This window comes from Heterodontus francisci, chromosome 10 (genome assembly GCF_036365525.1).
Source record: "Heterodontus francisci isolate sHetFra1 chromosome 10, sHetFra1.hap1, whole genome shotgun sequence".
NCBI lineage: Eukaryota > Metazoa > Chordata > Chondrichthyes > Heterodontiformes > Heterodontidae > Heterodontus > Heterodontus francisci.
Window position 1 is genome coordinate 29,890,817 of NC_090380.1, and position 15,266 is coordinate 29,906,082.

Here is a 15,266-nt window from a genome sequence, read left to right on the forward strand (position 1 = left end):
CTGTCACCCAATCTACGTTTAGTCTCCCCAATGTAGAGTAGCCTGTATTGTAAGCAGCGAATACAGTATCCTAAATTGAAATAAATACAAGTAAATCGCTGCTTCACCTGGAAGGAGTGTTTGGGGCCTTGGACAGTGAGGAGAGAAGAGGTAAAAGGGCAGGTATTACACCTCCTGCAATTGCACAGATGGTGCCGTGGGAAGTGGACAAGGTGTCGGTGATAATGGAAGAGTGGGCCAGGGTGTCACAGAGGGAATGATCCGTTTTGGAATGCTGACAGGGGAGGGGAAGATGTGTTTGGTGGTGGCATCACGATGGAGGTGGCAAAAATGGAAGAGGATGATCCTTTGGATGTGGAGGCTGGTGGATGGAAAGTGAGGACAAGGGAAACCTTGTCACAGTTCTAGGGGGGGCGAAGGGGTAAGGGCAGAAATGCAGGAAATGGGTTGGACAAGGTTGAAGGCCCTGTTAACCACAGGAAAAAGGAAGACATATCAGAAGCACGGTTGTGGAAGGTAGCATTATCAGAACAGATACCTCAGAGGTGGAAAAACTGGGAAAATGGAATGGAGCCCTTACAGGAGGCAGGGTGTAAGGAAGTGTTGCCAAGGTAGCCGTGGGAGTCGGTGGGCTTATAATGAACATGAATGTTAAGATTTTACATTTAAAATAGAAATGTTTCCCAATTGTAATGTTAAGTTAGTAGTGTTTTGCTTTGTTTAACTCTTGTACAGTAATGTTTTTGTTTAAAATGTGAAATCTTGAGGCGTAATTCGTTCAGTAAAAATTAGGAATTCAACTTCCCCTTTTTAAAAGTTAACGGTCCTTAATGGGATAGGAACAGAGGGTAGAACGTGGGTGCCCAGTCTGAAGTGTGTTAGATTAGTCAGGTCTGGAGGTAACATAGGCATGGATGTAGCTTTCAGGCAGCAGAAGAGCTAAGGCAGGGGTGCAACTGGCTAATGTAGCAGAGGTAGAAATGGGCAGTCTTAGTGATGGCGCAGATATATGGTTGAAAGCTCAACTCAGAGTCAAATATGGCACCGAGGTTGCGAAGAATTTGGTTCAGCCTCAGAAAGTTGTCAGAGAGAAGGATGGAATTGGTGGCGAGGGAGTCGAGGTGTGGCAGAAACCGAAGACAATGGATGGAATTTAACGGTAAAGGGGTGGCCCTGCCCACCAGCTGGAAACCCAGGGACGAGCACGCCTCCACTGGGCCTGAAAGCCAGACTGCTATTTTGTGTGGCTCTGGTCCTTAATTGGCTTCAGTCACAGCTTCCGCCAATCAGAGACCCAGCAGCTCTTCAGTTCCAGCAGCACCCACACTACACGCAGCAAGAAGAGGCCCATAGAATTCAGCCTCCAAAAACCTAAGTGGGGGAGGGGTCGGGCCTTGCTGAAGGCAATTGGCTAGGGCCCAGTGAGGGAGAGTAGGGCAGGGGGGGTGTTGCAGGGGGCTTCCCAAGCTGTTGCGGGGGCCCTCCGTGGGGTACAAGATTCCCGATGAGGAGGGCCTCCCTCACCAGCCTGCAAGGAGGCTGCCAGATATTACTGGGCAGCCTCTTCAGGTGCCAAAGTGCCTGTTCGCTGCTGGTAAGGTATCAGCAATGGTGGGAAGAGGCCCTTAATTGGTAATTAATTCATCACTTGAGGGCCTTAATTGCCACCTCCCCCGCTGCTGGTAAATTAGCAGCGGGGACAAGCAGGCGACGGGTAGGACACTCCACCTCCCACCCAATTTTATGCCTCCCGGCCCCTTAGCCCACACCCAGGGGGAGGGCGTTAAATTCCAGCCAATGGCTTCAGTCTTCCCAATATTTAAATGGAGGAAATTTCTGCTCATACAGTACTGGATGTCCAATAAGCAGTCTGATAATTTAGAGACAGTGAAGAGAGGTGATGGTGAGGTAGAGCTGGGTGTCGTCAGCGTACATGTGGAAACTGACGTGTTTTCTAATGATGTTGCTGAGGGGCAGCATGCAGATGAGATATAGGAGGGGTACAAGGATAGATCCTTGGGGGAAACCAGAGGTAATGGTACAGGAGTGGGGACAAAAGCCATTAATGACAATCCTCTGGCTACAATTAGATGCATAAGAATGGAACCAGGGAAGTGCAGCCCCACCTAGCTGGAGGAAGGTGGAGAGGCATTGGAGGACAATGGCGTGGTCAACTGTGGCAAAGGCTGCAGACAGGTCGAGAAGGATGAGGAGGGACAGTTTGCCTTTGTCACAGTTACATAGGATAACAATCTCAGAAAAGCATAGTTAAAAGCCTGAGGATCACCCTCACGTCTTGTCACCCACAGTTAGCTGTGTGAATGAGGCAATGGGGAGGAAGTTGGAGGGAGGTGTCAACCATGGCACATTCTTCTTCTTTCTCATGTCAACTTTGTCAGATACAAACAATCAGCAGGCTTCCCTAGCACTGAACCCTACAGTCAACTCATCATCGAGCCAGCGGCACAACTGTCGGCTTACAGACTTGCTGCAACTGAAAGCAGCCTTATAAATTAGACTTTATATTCCATCAGTCCCTGTTTACTTCGAATAAAAGCTGACTTTGGGCAGCCGAGAAATGGATAAATTAATTTTAACTATAGTCTGCCCTCTGGCCAAATGCTGCTTTGTCTCTGAGGCAACTTGGTCTCCTCAAATGTATCTTAATATTCCCTGCAGATTTATTGCTTAATACTGTGATGGATTATGAGCATAACATATGGAACGCATAAAAAAGTTTATTAATGTTTAAATTAAATTATATTCATTTCAAATGACAAGCAAGCTGCCAAAGGTCTCAGAATTTGAAGAACAATGCACTTATGGAGATCTTGGTTATATGAGCATTATTTACTGTGTGCACCAACAGTCGGGGTATCAGAAACCTTTCCACAAACCTGTGAAAAGGCATAGGCATCTCCCCAGAGAAGCTCGTCATTCATTTTGGCTTAATTTCTAATTGATGCTGCCATCTGTTCATGGTTTCAAGACCATGATAAGACTGCTGGCACTGGTAATTTAAAAGGGGTAAATTAATGATCGCACTTTGTTGAGATGATGGTTGTAGTCTTCTTTCACCAGGTCAGCCAATGACCTGTGCAAGGACCACAATCACTTTAGTTGGGTGGTATAAATTTATGTTTGACGTGAGTTTGAAACCAAATCACTGCCTTCGGCAGAATTATTTTGTCCAGGTGCCAAGGTCGAAGTTCACTACAGACTGAGATAATTGACTGGTGCAAATCTCATGGTTTGGAACTTCCAATCCTTTGTGCGTAAACTGATTCTTGCATGAATTTGGCATTGTCACTAAAAGAGAGAGGTTGAGAGAACATTTTGAGGGTTCAAGAGGGAGGCCCACCACTATCCTCTCAGGGCAACTCGGGGTGGGCAGTAAATGCTGGCCTTGCCAGTGATGCCAACATCCCAAGAATGAATTTTTAATTATTAATATAACTGATTGTGGTGCTTGATCATTGAGGCTGCTAGTCAGTAAAGCAATGTTTCGAACAGATTTCACATCACAGGAACATACACCAGCCATAAATCATACAGCTACATTGACTCTTGCATATTAATGTAGAATTGAACCTTCCTTACATCACGTCTGTGTTTTAATTGTTTGATATTAATTCTTGTCATTCTGGTTGTGTCAGTATCTGCGATCAAATAGATTAAAGGTTTTTCTAAGGAATCCTCGGGTTTTGTACAACAGTCATGCCTGTAAACTCGAAGAATAGAAAGAGTTTGCATTTATGTAGTGCCTTTCACAACCTCAGGATGTTCCAAAGCAGTGTGCAGCCAACAAAGTACCTTTGAAGTGTTGTCACTGTTATAATGTAGAAAACACAACACCAATTTGGACATAGCCAGCTCCCACAAACAGCAATCAGATAATGAGCAGTCATCTGTTTTTGTGATGTTGGATAAATATTGGCCAAGACACTGGAGAGAACTCCCCTGCTCTTCTTCAAAATAGTGCCTTGGGATCTTTTATGCCTACCAGAGAGGGCAGACAAGGCCTCAGTTTAACCAAAAGACAGCACCAGATCATCTGTTTTAGTGAAGCTGGTTGAGGGATCAATATTTACACTGCAGTGCCAGCCTAAAAGTTGTGATCAAGTCACTGGACCGGGCACATTTAAAACACTTTCCCTAAAACATTAGGCACCTGTCACTTTAATTGAAATTGACTGAGATCCCCCAGAGATTAAAGTTAGGACTGCCCTATTTTAATTTATACATCGAGAGGTATTAAATGACTGTCTCAATACAGGCACTGCCTTTGAGTTCCAGCTGCAAACAGCAAGATGGTCACATCCGGCTGATATGAATCTTCCATTCGACAGTCCTGGTGACTCAGAAAACAAGAGGTGTCAGTTTTCAATCCCATCCCAATGAACAAATCCACATTGTTTATGGAGAGCCATTCACTTTCTGAAAAAGAGAGAAATATGTGGAAAAGACAAACCTGCTTTAACTGATAGGCTCAGGGATATGATTTTCTGTAGGCAAGCATCAAAAAACAATAATTGGTGCTTTCCAATATATCCTGAGTTTCTAGCTATGGATTTTCTGTAGGATTGTTCATGTGCGGGAAATAAAATTAGATATGGAAAAAAATAAAGACTGCACTGGAAAATCATTCCATCTTAACTTCAAGCAGACTGATTAAAACAAAAACCTCAGGATCAATCAAGTACAGTTTGTGTGGAAAAGGGGCAGTGGTTAAGAAGAGCATTACTGGAAGTTCTGGAGAATTGGGTCTATGCGGAGATATGAGCAAGAAAAAGAAAGACTTGCATTCACATAGCGCCGTTCACAACCTCAGGACATCCCAAAGTGCTTTACAGCCAAAGAAGTACTTTTGAAATGTAGTCACTGTTGTAATATAGGAAACATAGAAGCCAATTTACACACAGCAAACTCCCACAAAGAGCAATGTGATGATGACCAGATTATCTCTATTTAATGATTTTGATTGAGGAATAAATATTGAATAGGACACCAGGGATAAATCCCCTGCACTCCTTCAAAATAGTGCCATGGGATCATTTACATCCACCTGAAAGAGCAGATGGGACCTCAGTTTAACGTCGCATCCAAAAAACGATTAAAGCCTGCAAAAGCTGTGTGCGTATTTCTTTACAATGTCTGTAGTTGGCTATCTCTGTTTTCAGCTATTGTCCTGCTAAGTCTGCACTGAATATCACACAGCCTTCTCTCAAAAGGAGGGAAAGCCAGGACAGTTGCTGACTTGTGTCAAGGCACTCAATGGGCTGGAGCATTGACAATGTGTCAGATTTGATTCTTTTCCCACTGTGTTCCTGTGAATGGAGCCAGGCAGGAAATCTTCACTCCAACGCAAAAAAAACCTCAAGTTTTTGTAAGTTGTTCATCACTCTGCACGTAAATGATTTTTTTTTTTGGAAGGGGTTCTGCCTGAAAAAACATTTCATTGCAGACAAAACCTATTATTGGCAACAGAGGAAAATGCAAAAAGGACAGTAAATGGCCTTTTTGTAGGAAATGGAAGTAATGCAGGCAGAGAGATGAGTAGGCAGAATTACTCAGAAAAGAACTGAGCTGTTAATGGCACAAGATGAAGCGGTGCTGTACCAAGTAACCTGCAGCCCCAGCCAGGTCCCTTCTGGGCTTGCCAAAGCCAGAAATTAACTCAATCTGAGTTGTCCAGTGTGGTTCATTACATATTTGCCTACTCCCCCCACCCTTGTTAAAAGCACTGGTTACCTGAATACATTGGGTTTGTTAGAAGTCCTATATGTATTGGATTCAGTGAAGAATTATTTTTGGATTGACAAACAAACCTATGTATTGATGAAGATAGGTATCTGAATGTATAAAGAAAGAACTTACATTTATATAGTAGCGTTCACAATCTAAGGATGTTCCAAAGCACTTTGCAGCTATTGACATATTGTCTGAAGTGTGGTTAGTTATAATGTAGGAAATTGGTTTGCCAATTTGTGCACAGCAAGGACCCACAAACAGCAATTCAATAATGACTAGATTATCTGTGTTTCATGAGGGATAAACATTGATCAGGACACTGGGAAAACTCCCCTGCTTTTCTCTGAATAGTGCTTTGGAATCTTTTGCATCCACCTGAGAGGGCAGTCAGAGAATTGGCTTAACATCTCACCTGAAAGGCAGCTCCTCCAACAGTGCAACACTCCCTCAGTACTGCACGGGAGTGTCAGCCTGGATTATATATTCGAGTGTCTGGAGTGGGGCTTGAACATAGAACATGTTGACTCTGAGGGGAGACACAGTTGAGCCACAGCTAACTTCAGCCACACAGATATAGTTTTGGATTCTAATGAAGACTAATATTTGGACAAAGGATCAATTCAAAAATGCTCCTCACCCTCTCAGAAAGAAAGAGCAGCAAAGAAGCCTATGTATCATTGAAGATATATATCAAAATATATTCTAATTTTATACAGAGAGAACTTTGAAGATTGTATTTGCCTCTCTCTACGTCAAGTTGTTGTAAACTCTGTAAATTTGTCTGACATGTTCCTTTCTTCCCTCCTTACCCCTTATAGTAAATTCAAACAACAGAGATAAGCTCCAAACAGTTTACGTGTGATGTGTGTGTTGGCAGGTTGGGGGAGGGATAGGAGGTAGCTGGCTCACACACTGCTGCTTTATCCACTGCCTGACCTCTGCAGGTTACCAAGAGAATCACACACAAAAGTACACAAGACTCCAGTTTTGGAACAAGTGGCTGAAAAGATCCATTGGGTGGATTTTCAATTTGTCGAACTCCCCTCAATTAAAAAAAAATTGTTGAATTCAAAACACAAGCAGCTACTAAATATCCAAGTTATTTTTCAGAATCCTTTCATCCAGACTTATTAAACACCCATACTTTTATCTGTGACTAAAGATACTAAAATAAATTATAATTAACTTTCTAAGGAGGGTGAGGTATGCTGACTGGAATGAATGCAAATCGCATTCATGCTAGATCTAATCCAAAGGAGCGTGCCGAGCAATGAATCACTGTTATAAGAGTAAATGTCATTAAATTGCCACAGAATGTAACCAACACAACCTCAAATAACTGGACTAAACGTAATCAGCACAGCAACACTGGATCAGAGGCACTGGATATCTACTTAAGCAAGAATACAGAAATTTCTGAGGACAGCATGCAAGAGTTACTTGCACTGTGGGTAACTCTTCACTGTCTGATTGCGGCTGTACAAAGGCTTACAATTCACATGTTCAAAATGATAGGTCAATGCTCCAAACCATCCTCCACCCCAGCTCCTGAAGTGAAGTAGAAACAAAGTTGGACCTTGCAAAATAAACTGTCAGTCAGAATTGATAAAACTCACACCTCCACTTAAAGTACTGTAAAGTGATTCACCTATGGTACAGCTCAGTACTGCTGTTTAAAATCAAGTATGCTAACAAACTGTTCTTTGTCCATGCTGAAGATTCTTTTCTGTTCCCACCAACCTACAAGCATGGGTTGCCATGGAGACACTGTACGTCCATTTGCCGCACAAGTGATCAAAGGGCCCAGACAACACAAAAAACTTGCCAGACTTCCTACTGGCTGCCCACTAATTAACTGACAAGAGACTTAGGCCAGTGATTCCATTCACTTGCTGCATTTAACAGCAATGTTCAGTATGCTGCAAAAGTGTTTCACTGGCAAAGCAAAAGCAAATGGCAAAGCTTCAAACAGGTCAGAGAGCTGTGCCACAAGAGCAGTTTATTAGAATAATTGTACCTGCTTCATCTTCAGAATTCCATTATCCACAGTGCACGAAGAAGTCTGCAGTCACAACAAAAAAAAACTTGGCACAAGGGGGAGGGTTAAATCCATTCGCTTCTCCCCTCACACACAGACACAGGAGTCTATCAGCTTCTCACATTCTTTGTTTAAACTTTGTGCTGGAAAACAGCTCCAACCAAATTGCCCACACGATACCGCACTCTCTCCTTCAGGTCTGTGAGAAGAAGTCAGGCAGAGGGGGACATATCTAGCTGCTTCCTCCGGTTGTAACCCAAGCTCTGATCAGCTGCAGAGAGCTGAAGGAGGCTGTGATTGAGCCTCACCAATCAGGGAGAGGGGGAGGAGGCTAACATGTCTACACTGGGATTAGGGAAGGTTTTATAGGTATTTCAAGATAAAGGGCAACTGAGATCAAAGGCACGAGCTAGCAAAAGGGGAGGTGATATGGTAACTTGCTGTATCCTTGTCTTTATCTGAGCTGTATTTCAAAACTATCTCCAAAATGAATACAAAACCAGACTGGCCTGTGGCAAAACTTTGAAAGTCTTTGCGGTTGTGGATCAAATGATAAACATGGACTGAAATGTCTAGGGGCCTGTCAGGAAGCATAATATGGCCTTGTCTTTCCTCTTCTTGCCACATTGCTTTCAATTCCCTTGATTGAATTCAGCAAGTAAAAAGCTATAGCAGGTAGTTCCACTGTAGAGATGGAACTAAATCAGACCCCTGTCGTTTCAGGAGTGTTGTCCAAACTGTCACTGGCTGTCTCAAGGTAAATGTGAGCACCAGTTAACAATTGTTAACAGCCACAATTCACAAAAGAAAGACAAATATTAGTTCAGTTTACACTTAGGATTCTGATTCCACCATTAGAAGAGATGAACAAACTGGCATTTCTGTAGCACCTTTCAGGGTCTCAAAGCACTTTACAGAGAATGGTGTACAAGTGTAGTCAACGCTGTAATGGAGAAAGGCTAGCAGCTAATTCATGCTTCCACAAACAGAGAGATAATAACCAGAAATCCGTTTTTTAGTGATATTAGTTGAAGGATAAATGTTGGCCAGGAGACCAGAAGAACGCTCACTCTCTTAAAGTCAGAGTGTCATTTACGGCACAGAAAGAGGCCATTTGGCCCATCGAGTCCATGCTGGAGAAGAAGCACCCTGGTATTTTTAACATCCATCTAGGGGGTGCAGATGGAACTTCAGTTTAATATCTCAACCAAAAGAACACTGCTGACAGTGCAGCATTCCCTCAGTACTGTACTGGCCGTGTCCACCTGTATTATATAATCATGAATCTGCAGTGGAGACATGGATAAATTCCAAACACAGCGGCAAGAGAGCTACCAATTGATCACTCAGTAATCAGAACTCAAGTCATTTAATCATTAAGCATCACCGTGGCAACTTGGCCTGGCAACAGCAATTGCTAGTGGACATGTATTATGCAATAAGGTCTCCAAAGGAAGAAATCCTTTAGATTATGGGATAATTTATGGATTCGCAAAGAGAACCAGTCATTTCAATCCTGATATTAACTTGCCATTTGAATGGCTGTACGGATTTGAACTGCAGTACAGACCATACACACTGAACAATACTGGAGTACAGTTCAATACACACTGATCCAGACTGGAGTAAAGACCCATACACACTGATCCATCCTGGAGTACAGACCCATACACACTGATCCATCCTGGAGTACAGACCCATACACACTGAACAATACTGGAGTACAGTTCCATACACACTGATCCATCCTGGAGTAAAGACCCATACACACTGATCCATCCTGGAGTACAGACCCATACACACTGAACAATACTGGAGTACAGTTCCATACACACTGATCCATCCTGGAGTACAGACACATACACACTGAACAATACTGGAGTACAGTTCCATACACACTGATCCATCCTGGAGTACAGACCCATACACACTGAACAATACTGGAGTACAGACCCTTACACACTGAACAATACTGGAGTACAGTTCAATACACACTGAACAATACTGGAGTAAAGACCCATACACACTGATCCATCCTGGAGTACAGACCCATACACACTGAACAATACTGGAGTAAAGACCCATACACACTGAACAATACTGGAGTACAGACCCATACACACTGAACAATACTGGAGTACAGTTCAATACACACTGATCCAGACTGGAGTACAGACCCTTACACACTGAACAATACTGGAGTACAGACCCTTACACACTGAACAATACTGGAGTACAGTTCAATACACACTGAACAATACTGGAGTAAAGACCCATACACACTGAACAATACTGGAGTACAGTTCAATACACACTGATCCATCCTGGAGTACAGACCCATACACACTGAACAATACTGGAGTACAGACCCTTACACACTGAACAATACTGGAGTACAGTTCAATACACACTGAACAATACTGGAGTACAGACCCTTACACACTGAACAATACTGGAGTACAGTTCAATACACACTGAACAATACTGGAGTAAAGACCCATACACACTGATCCATCCTGGAGTACAGATCCATACACACTGAACAATACTGGAGTGCAGTTCCATACACACTGATCCAGACTGGAGTACAGACCCATACACACTGAACAATACTGGAGTACAGACCCTTACACACTGAACAATACTGGAGTAAAGACCCATACACACTGATCCATCCTGGAGTACAGACCCATACACACTGAACAATACTGGAGTACAGACCCTTACACACTGAACAATACTGGAGTACAGTTCCATACACACTGATCCAGACTGGAGTACAGACCCATACACACTGGACAATACTGGAGTACAGTTCCATACACACTGATCCAGACTGGAGTACAGACCCATACACACTGAACAATACTGGAGTACAGTTCCATACACACTGATCCATCCTGGAGTACAGACCCATACACACTGAACAATACTGGAGTACAGTTCCATACACACTGATCCAGACTGGAGTACAGACCCATACACACTGAACAATACTGGAGTACAGACCCATACACACTGAACAATACTGGAGTACAGACCCATACACACTGAACAATACTGGAGTACAGTTCCATACACACTGATCTATCCTGGAGTACAGACCCATACACACTGAACAATACTGGAGTACTGTTCCATACACACTGATCCATCCTGGAGTACAGACCCATACACACTGAACAATACTGGAGTACAGTTCCATACACACTGATCCAGACTGGAGTAAAGACCCATACACACAGATCCATCCTGGAGTACAGACCCATACACACTGAACAATACTGGAGTACAGTTCCATACACACTGATCCATCCTGGAGTACAGACCCATACACACTGAACAATACTGGAGTACAGTTCCATACACACTGATCCAGACTGGAGTAAAGACCCATACACACTGATCCATCCTGGAGTACAGACCCATACACACTGAACAATACTGGAGTACAGTTCCATACACACTATTCCAGACTGGAGTAAAGACCCATACACACTGATCCATCCTGGAGTACAGTCCCATACACACTGAACAATACTGGAGTACAGTTCCATACACACTGATCCATCCTGGAGTACAGACCCATACACACTGAACAATACTGGAGTACAGTTCCATACACACTGATCCAGACTGGAGTAAAGACCCATACACACTGATCCATCCTGGAGTACAGACCCATACACACTGAACAATACTGGAGTACAGTTCCATACACACTGATCCAGACTGGAGTAAAGACCCATACACACTGATCCAGACTGGAGTAAAGACCCATACACACTGAACAATACTGGAGTACATTTCCATACACACTGATCCATCCTGGAGTAAAGACCCATACACACTGATCCATCCTGGAGTACAGACCCATACACACTGAACAATACTGGAGTACAGTTCCATACACACTGATCCATCCTGGAGTACAGACCCATACACACTGAACAATACTGGAGTACAGTTCCATACACACTGATCCAGACTGGAGTAAAGACCCATACACACTGATCCATCCTGGAGTACAGACCCATACACACTGAACAATACTGGAGTACAGTTCCATACACACTGATCCAGACTGGAGTAAAGACCCATACACACAGATCCATCCTGGAGTACAGTCCCATTATGACACTGATCCATCCCGGAGTACAGACCCATTATGACACTGATCCATTCCGGAGTACCGTTCCCTTATGACACTGATCAATACCGGAGCCCAGGCCCATTATGACACTGATCCATACCGGAGTACAGTCCCATTATGACACTGATCCATCCCGGAGTACAGTCCCATTATGATATTGATCCATACTGGAGTACAGTCCCATTATGACACTGATCCATTCCGGACTACAGTCCCATTATGACACTGATCCATCCCGGAGTACAGTCCCATTATGATATTGATCCATACTGGAGTACAGTCCCATTATGACACTGATCCATTCCGGACTACAGTCCCATTATGACACTGATCCATCCCGGAGTACAGTCCCATTATGATATTGATCCATACTGGAGTACAGTCCCATTATGATATTGATCCATACTGGAGTACAGTCCCATTATGACACTGATCCATTCCGGACTACAGTCCCATTATGACACTGATCCATCCCGGAGTACAGTCCCATTATGATATTGATCCATACTGGAGTACAGTCCCATTATGATATTGATCCATACCGGAGTACAGACCCATTATGACACTGATCCATTCCGGAGTGCCGTTCCCTTATGACACTGATCAATACCGGAGTCCAGGCCCATTATGACACTGATCCAGACCCGAGTACAGTCCCATTATGACACTGATCCAGACCCGAGTTCAGTCCCATTATGACACTGATCCATACTGGAGTTCAGTCCCATTATGACACTGATCCATACTGGAGTTCAGTCCCATTATGACACTGATTCATACTGGAGTTCAGTCCCATTATGACACTGATCCAGACCCGAGTACAGTCCCATTATGACACTGATTCATACTGGAGTTCAGTCCCATTATGACACTGATCCAGACCCGAGTACAGTCCCATTATGACACTGATCCATACTGGAGTTCAGTCCCATTATGACACTGATTCATACTGGAGTTCAGTCCCATTATGACACTGATCCAGACCCGAGTACAGTCCCATTATGACACTGATCCATACTGGAGTTCAGTCCCATTATGACACTGATCCAGACCCGAGTACAGTCCCATTATGACACTGATCCATACTGGAGTTCAGTCCCATTATGACACTGATCCAGACCCGAGTACAGTCCCATTATGACACTGATCCATACTGGAGTTCAGTCCCATTATGACACTGATCCATACTGGAGTTCAGTCCCATTATGACACTGATTCATACTGGAGTTCAGTCCCATTATGACACTGATCCAGACCCGAGTACAGTCCCATTATGACACTGATTCATACTGGAGTTCAGTCCCATTATGACACTGATCCAGACCCGAGTACAGTCCCATTATGACACTGATCCATACTGGAGTTCAGTCCCATTATGACACTGATTCATACTGGAGTTCAGTCCCATTATGACACTGATCCAGACCCGAGTACAGTCCCATTATGACACTGATCCATACTGGAGTTCAGTCCCATTATGACACTGATCCAGACCCGAGTTCAGTCCCATTATGACACTGATCCATACTGGAGTTCAGTCCCATTATGACACTGATCCAGACCCGAGTACAGTCCCATTATGACACTGATCCATACTGGAGTTCAGTCCCATTATGACACTGATCCATACTGGAGTACAGTCCCATTATGACACTGATCCATACTGGAGTTCAGTCCCATTATGACACTGATCCATACTGGAGTACAGTCCCATTATGACACTGATTCATACTGGAGTACAGTCCCTTACACACTGATCCATACTGGAGTACAGTCCCATTATGACACTGATTCATACTGGAGTACAGTCCCATACACACTGATCCATACTGGAGTACAGTCCCATTATGACACTGATTCATACTGGAGTACAGTCCCTTACACACTGATCCATACTGGAGTACAGTCCCATACACACTGATCCATACTGGAGTACAGTCCCATTATGACACTGATCCATACTGGAGTACAGTCCCTTACACACTGATCCATACTGGAGTACAGTCTCATACACACTGATCCATACTGGAGTACAGTCCCTTACACACTGATCCATACTGGAGTACAGTCTCATACACACTGATCCATACTGGAGTACAGTCCCTTACACACTGATCCATACTGGAGTACAGTCTCATACACACTGATCCATACTGGAGTACAGTCCCTTACACACTGATCCATACTGGAGTACAGTCTCATACACACTGATCCATACTGGAGTACAGTCCCTTACACACTGATCCATACTGGAGTACAGTCTCATACACACTGATCCATACTGGAGTACAGTCCCTTACACACTGATCCATACTGGAGTACAGTCCCTTACACACTGATCCATACTGGAGTACAGTCCCTTACACACTGATCCATACTGGAGTACAGTCCCTTACACACTGATCCATACTGGAGTACAGTCTCATACACACTGATCCATACTGGAGTACAGTCCCTTACACACTGATCCATACTGGAGTACAGTCCCTTACACACTGATCCATACTGGAGTACAGTCTCATACACACTGATCCATACTGGAGTACAGTCCCTTACACACTGATCCATACTGGAGTACAGTCTCATACACACTGATCCATACTGGAGTACAGTCCCTTACACACTGATCCATACTGGAGTACAGTCCCTTACACACTGATCCATACTGGAGTACAGTCTCATACACACTGATCCATACTGGAGTACAGTCCCTTACACACTGATCCATACTGGAGTACAGTCCCTTACACACTGATCCATACTGGAGTACAGTCCCTTACACACTGATCCATACTGGAGTACAGTCCCTTACACACTGATCCATACTGGAGTACAGTCTCATACACACTGATCCATACTGGAGTACAGTCCCTTACACACTGATCCATACTGGAGTACAGTCCCTTACACACTGATCCATACTGGAGTACAGTCTCATACACACTGATCCATACTGGAGTACAGTCCCTTACACACTGATCCATACTGGAGTACAGTCCCTTACACACTGATCCATACTGGAGTACAGTCTCATACACACTGATCCATACTGGAGTACAGTCCCTTACACACTGATCCATACTGGAGTACAGTCCCTTACACACTGATCCATACTGGAGTACAGTCTCATACACACTGATCCATACTGGAGTACAGTCTCATACACACTGATCCATACTGGAGTACAGTCTCATACACACTGATCCATATTGGTGTACAGTCCCATAGATGCTGACTGATACTGGAATACTGATTCTTGAAGCTATCAGACTTTCTTTCAACATTAACCAGTTTCACTGATTTTCTTTAGGGAAGGAACCTACC

General features: G+C 43.8%; 1 protein-coding gene across 3 annotated transcripts in view; it reads right to left on the reverse strand.

Moving 5' to 3' along the window:
* mid1 (midline 1) overlaps positions 1-15,266 on the reverse strand; it is a 414,560-nt gene that overhangs the window by 211,244 nt on the left and 188,050 nt on the right. For 2 of the 3 annotated variants that reach the window (XM_068040362.1, XM_068040366.1), the window contains exon 1: positions 7,769-8,050. The exons of the other annotated variant lie outside the window; for it this stretch is intronic. The gene's annotated coding sequence lies outside the window, so the exon portion shown is untranslated. Of the gene's footprint in view, positions 1-7,768; positions 8,051-15,266 lie in introns of those variants that run through there. 3 annotated transcript variants of the gene reach the window in all.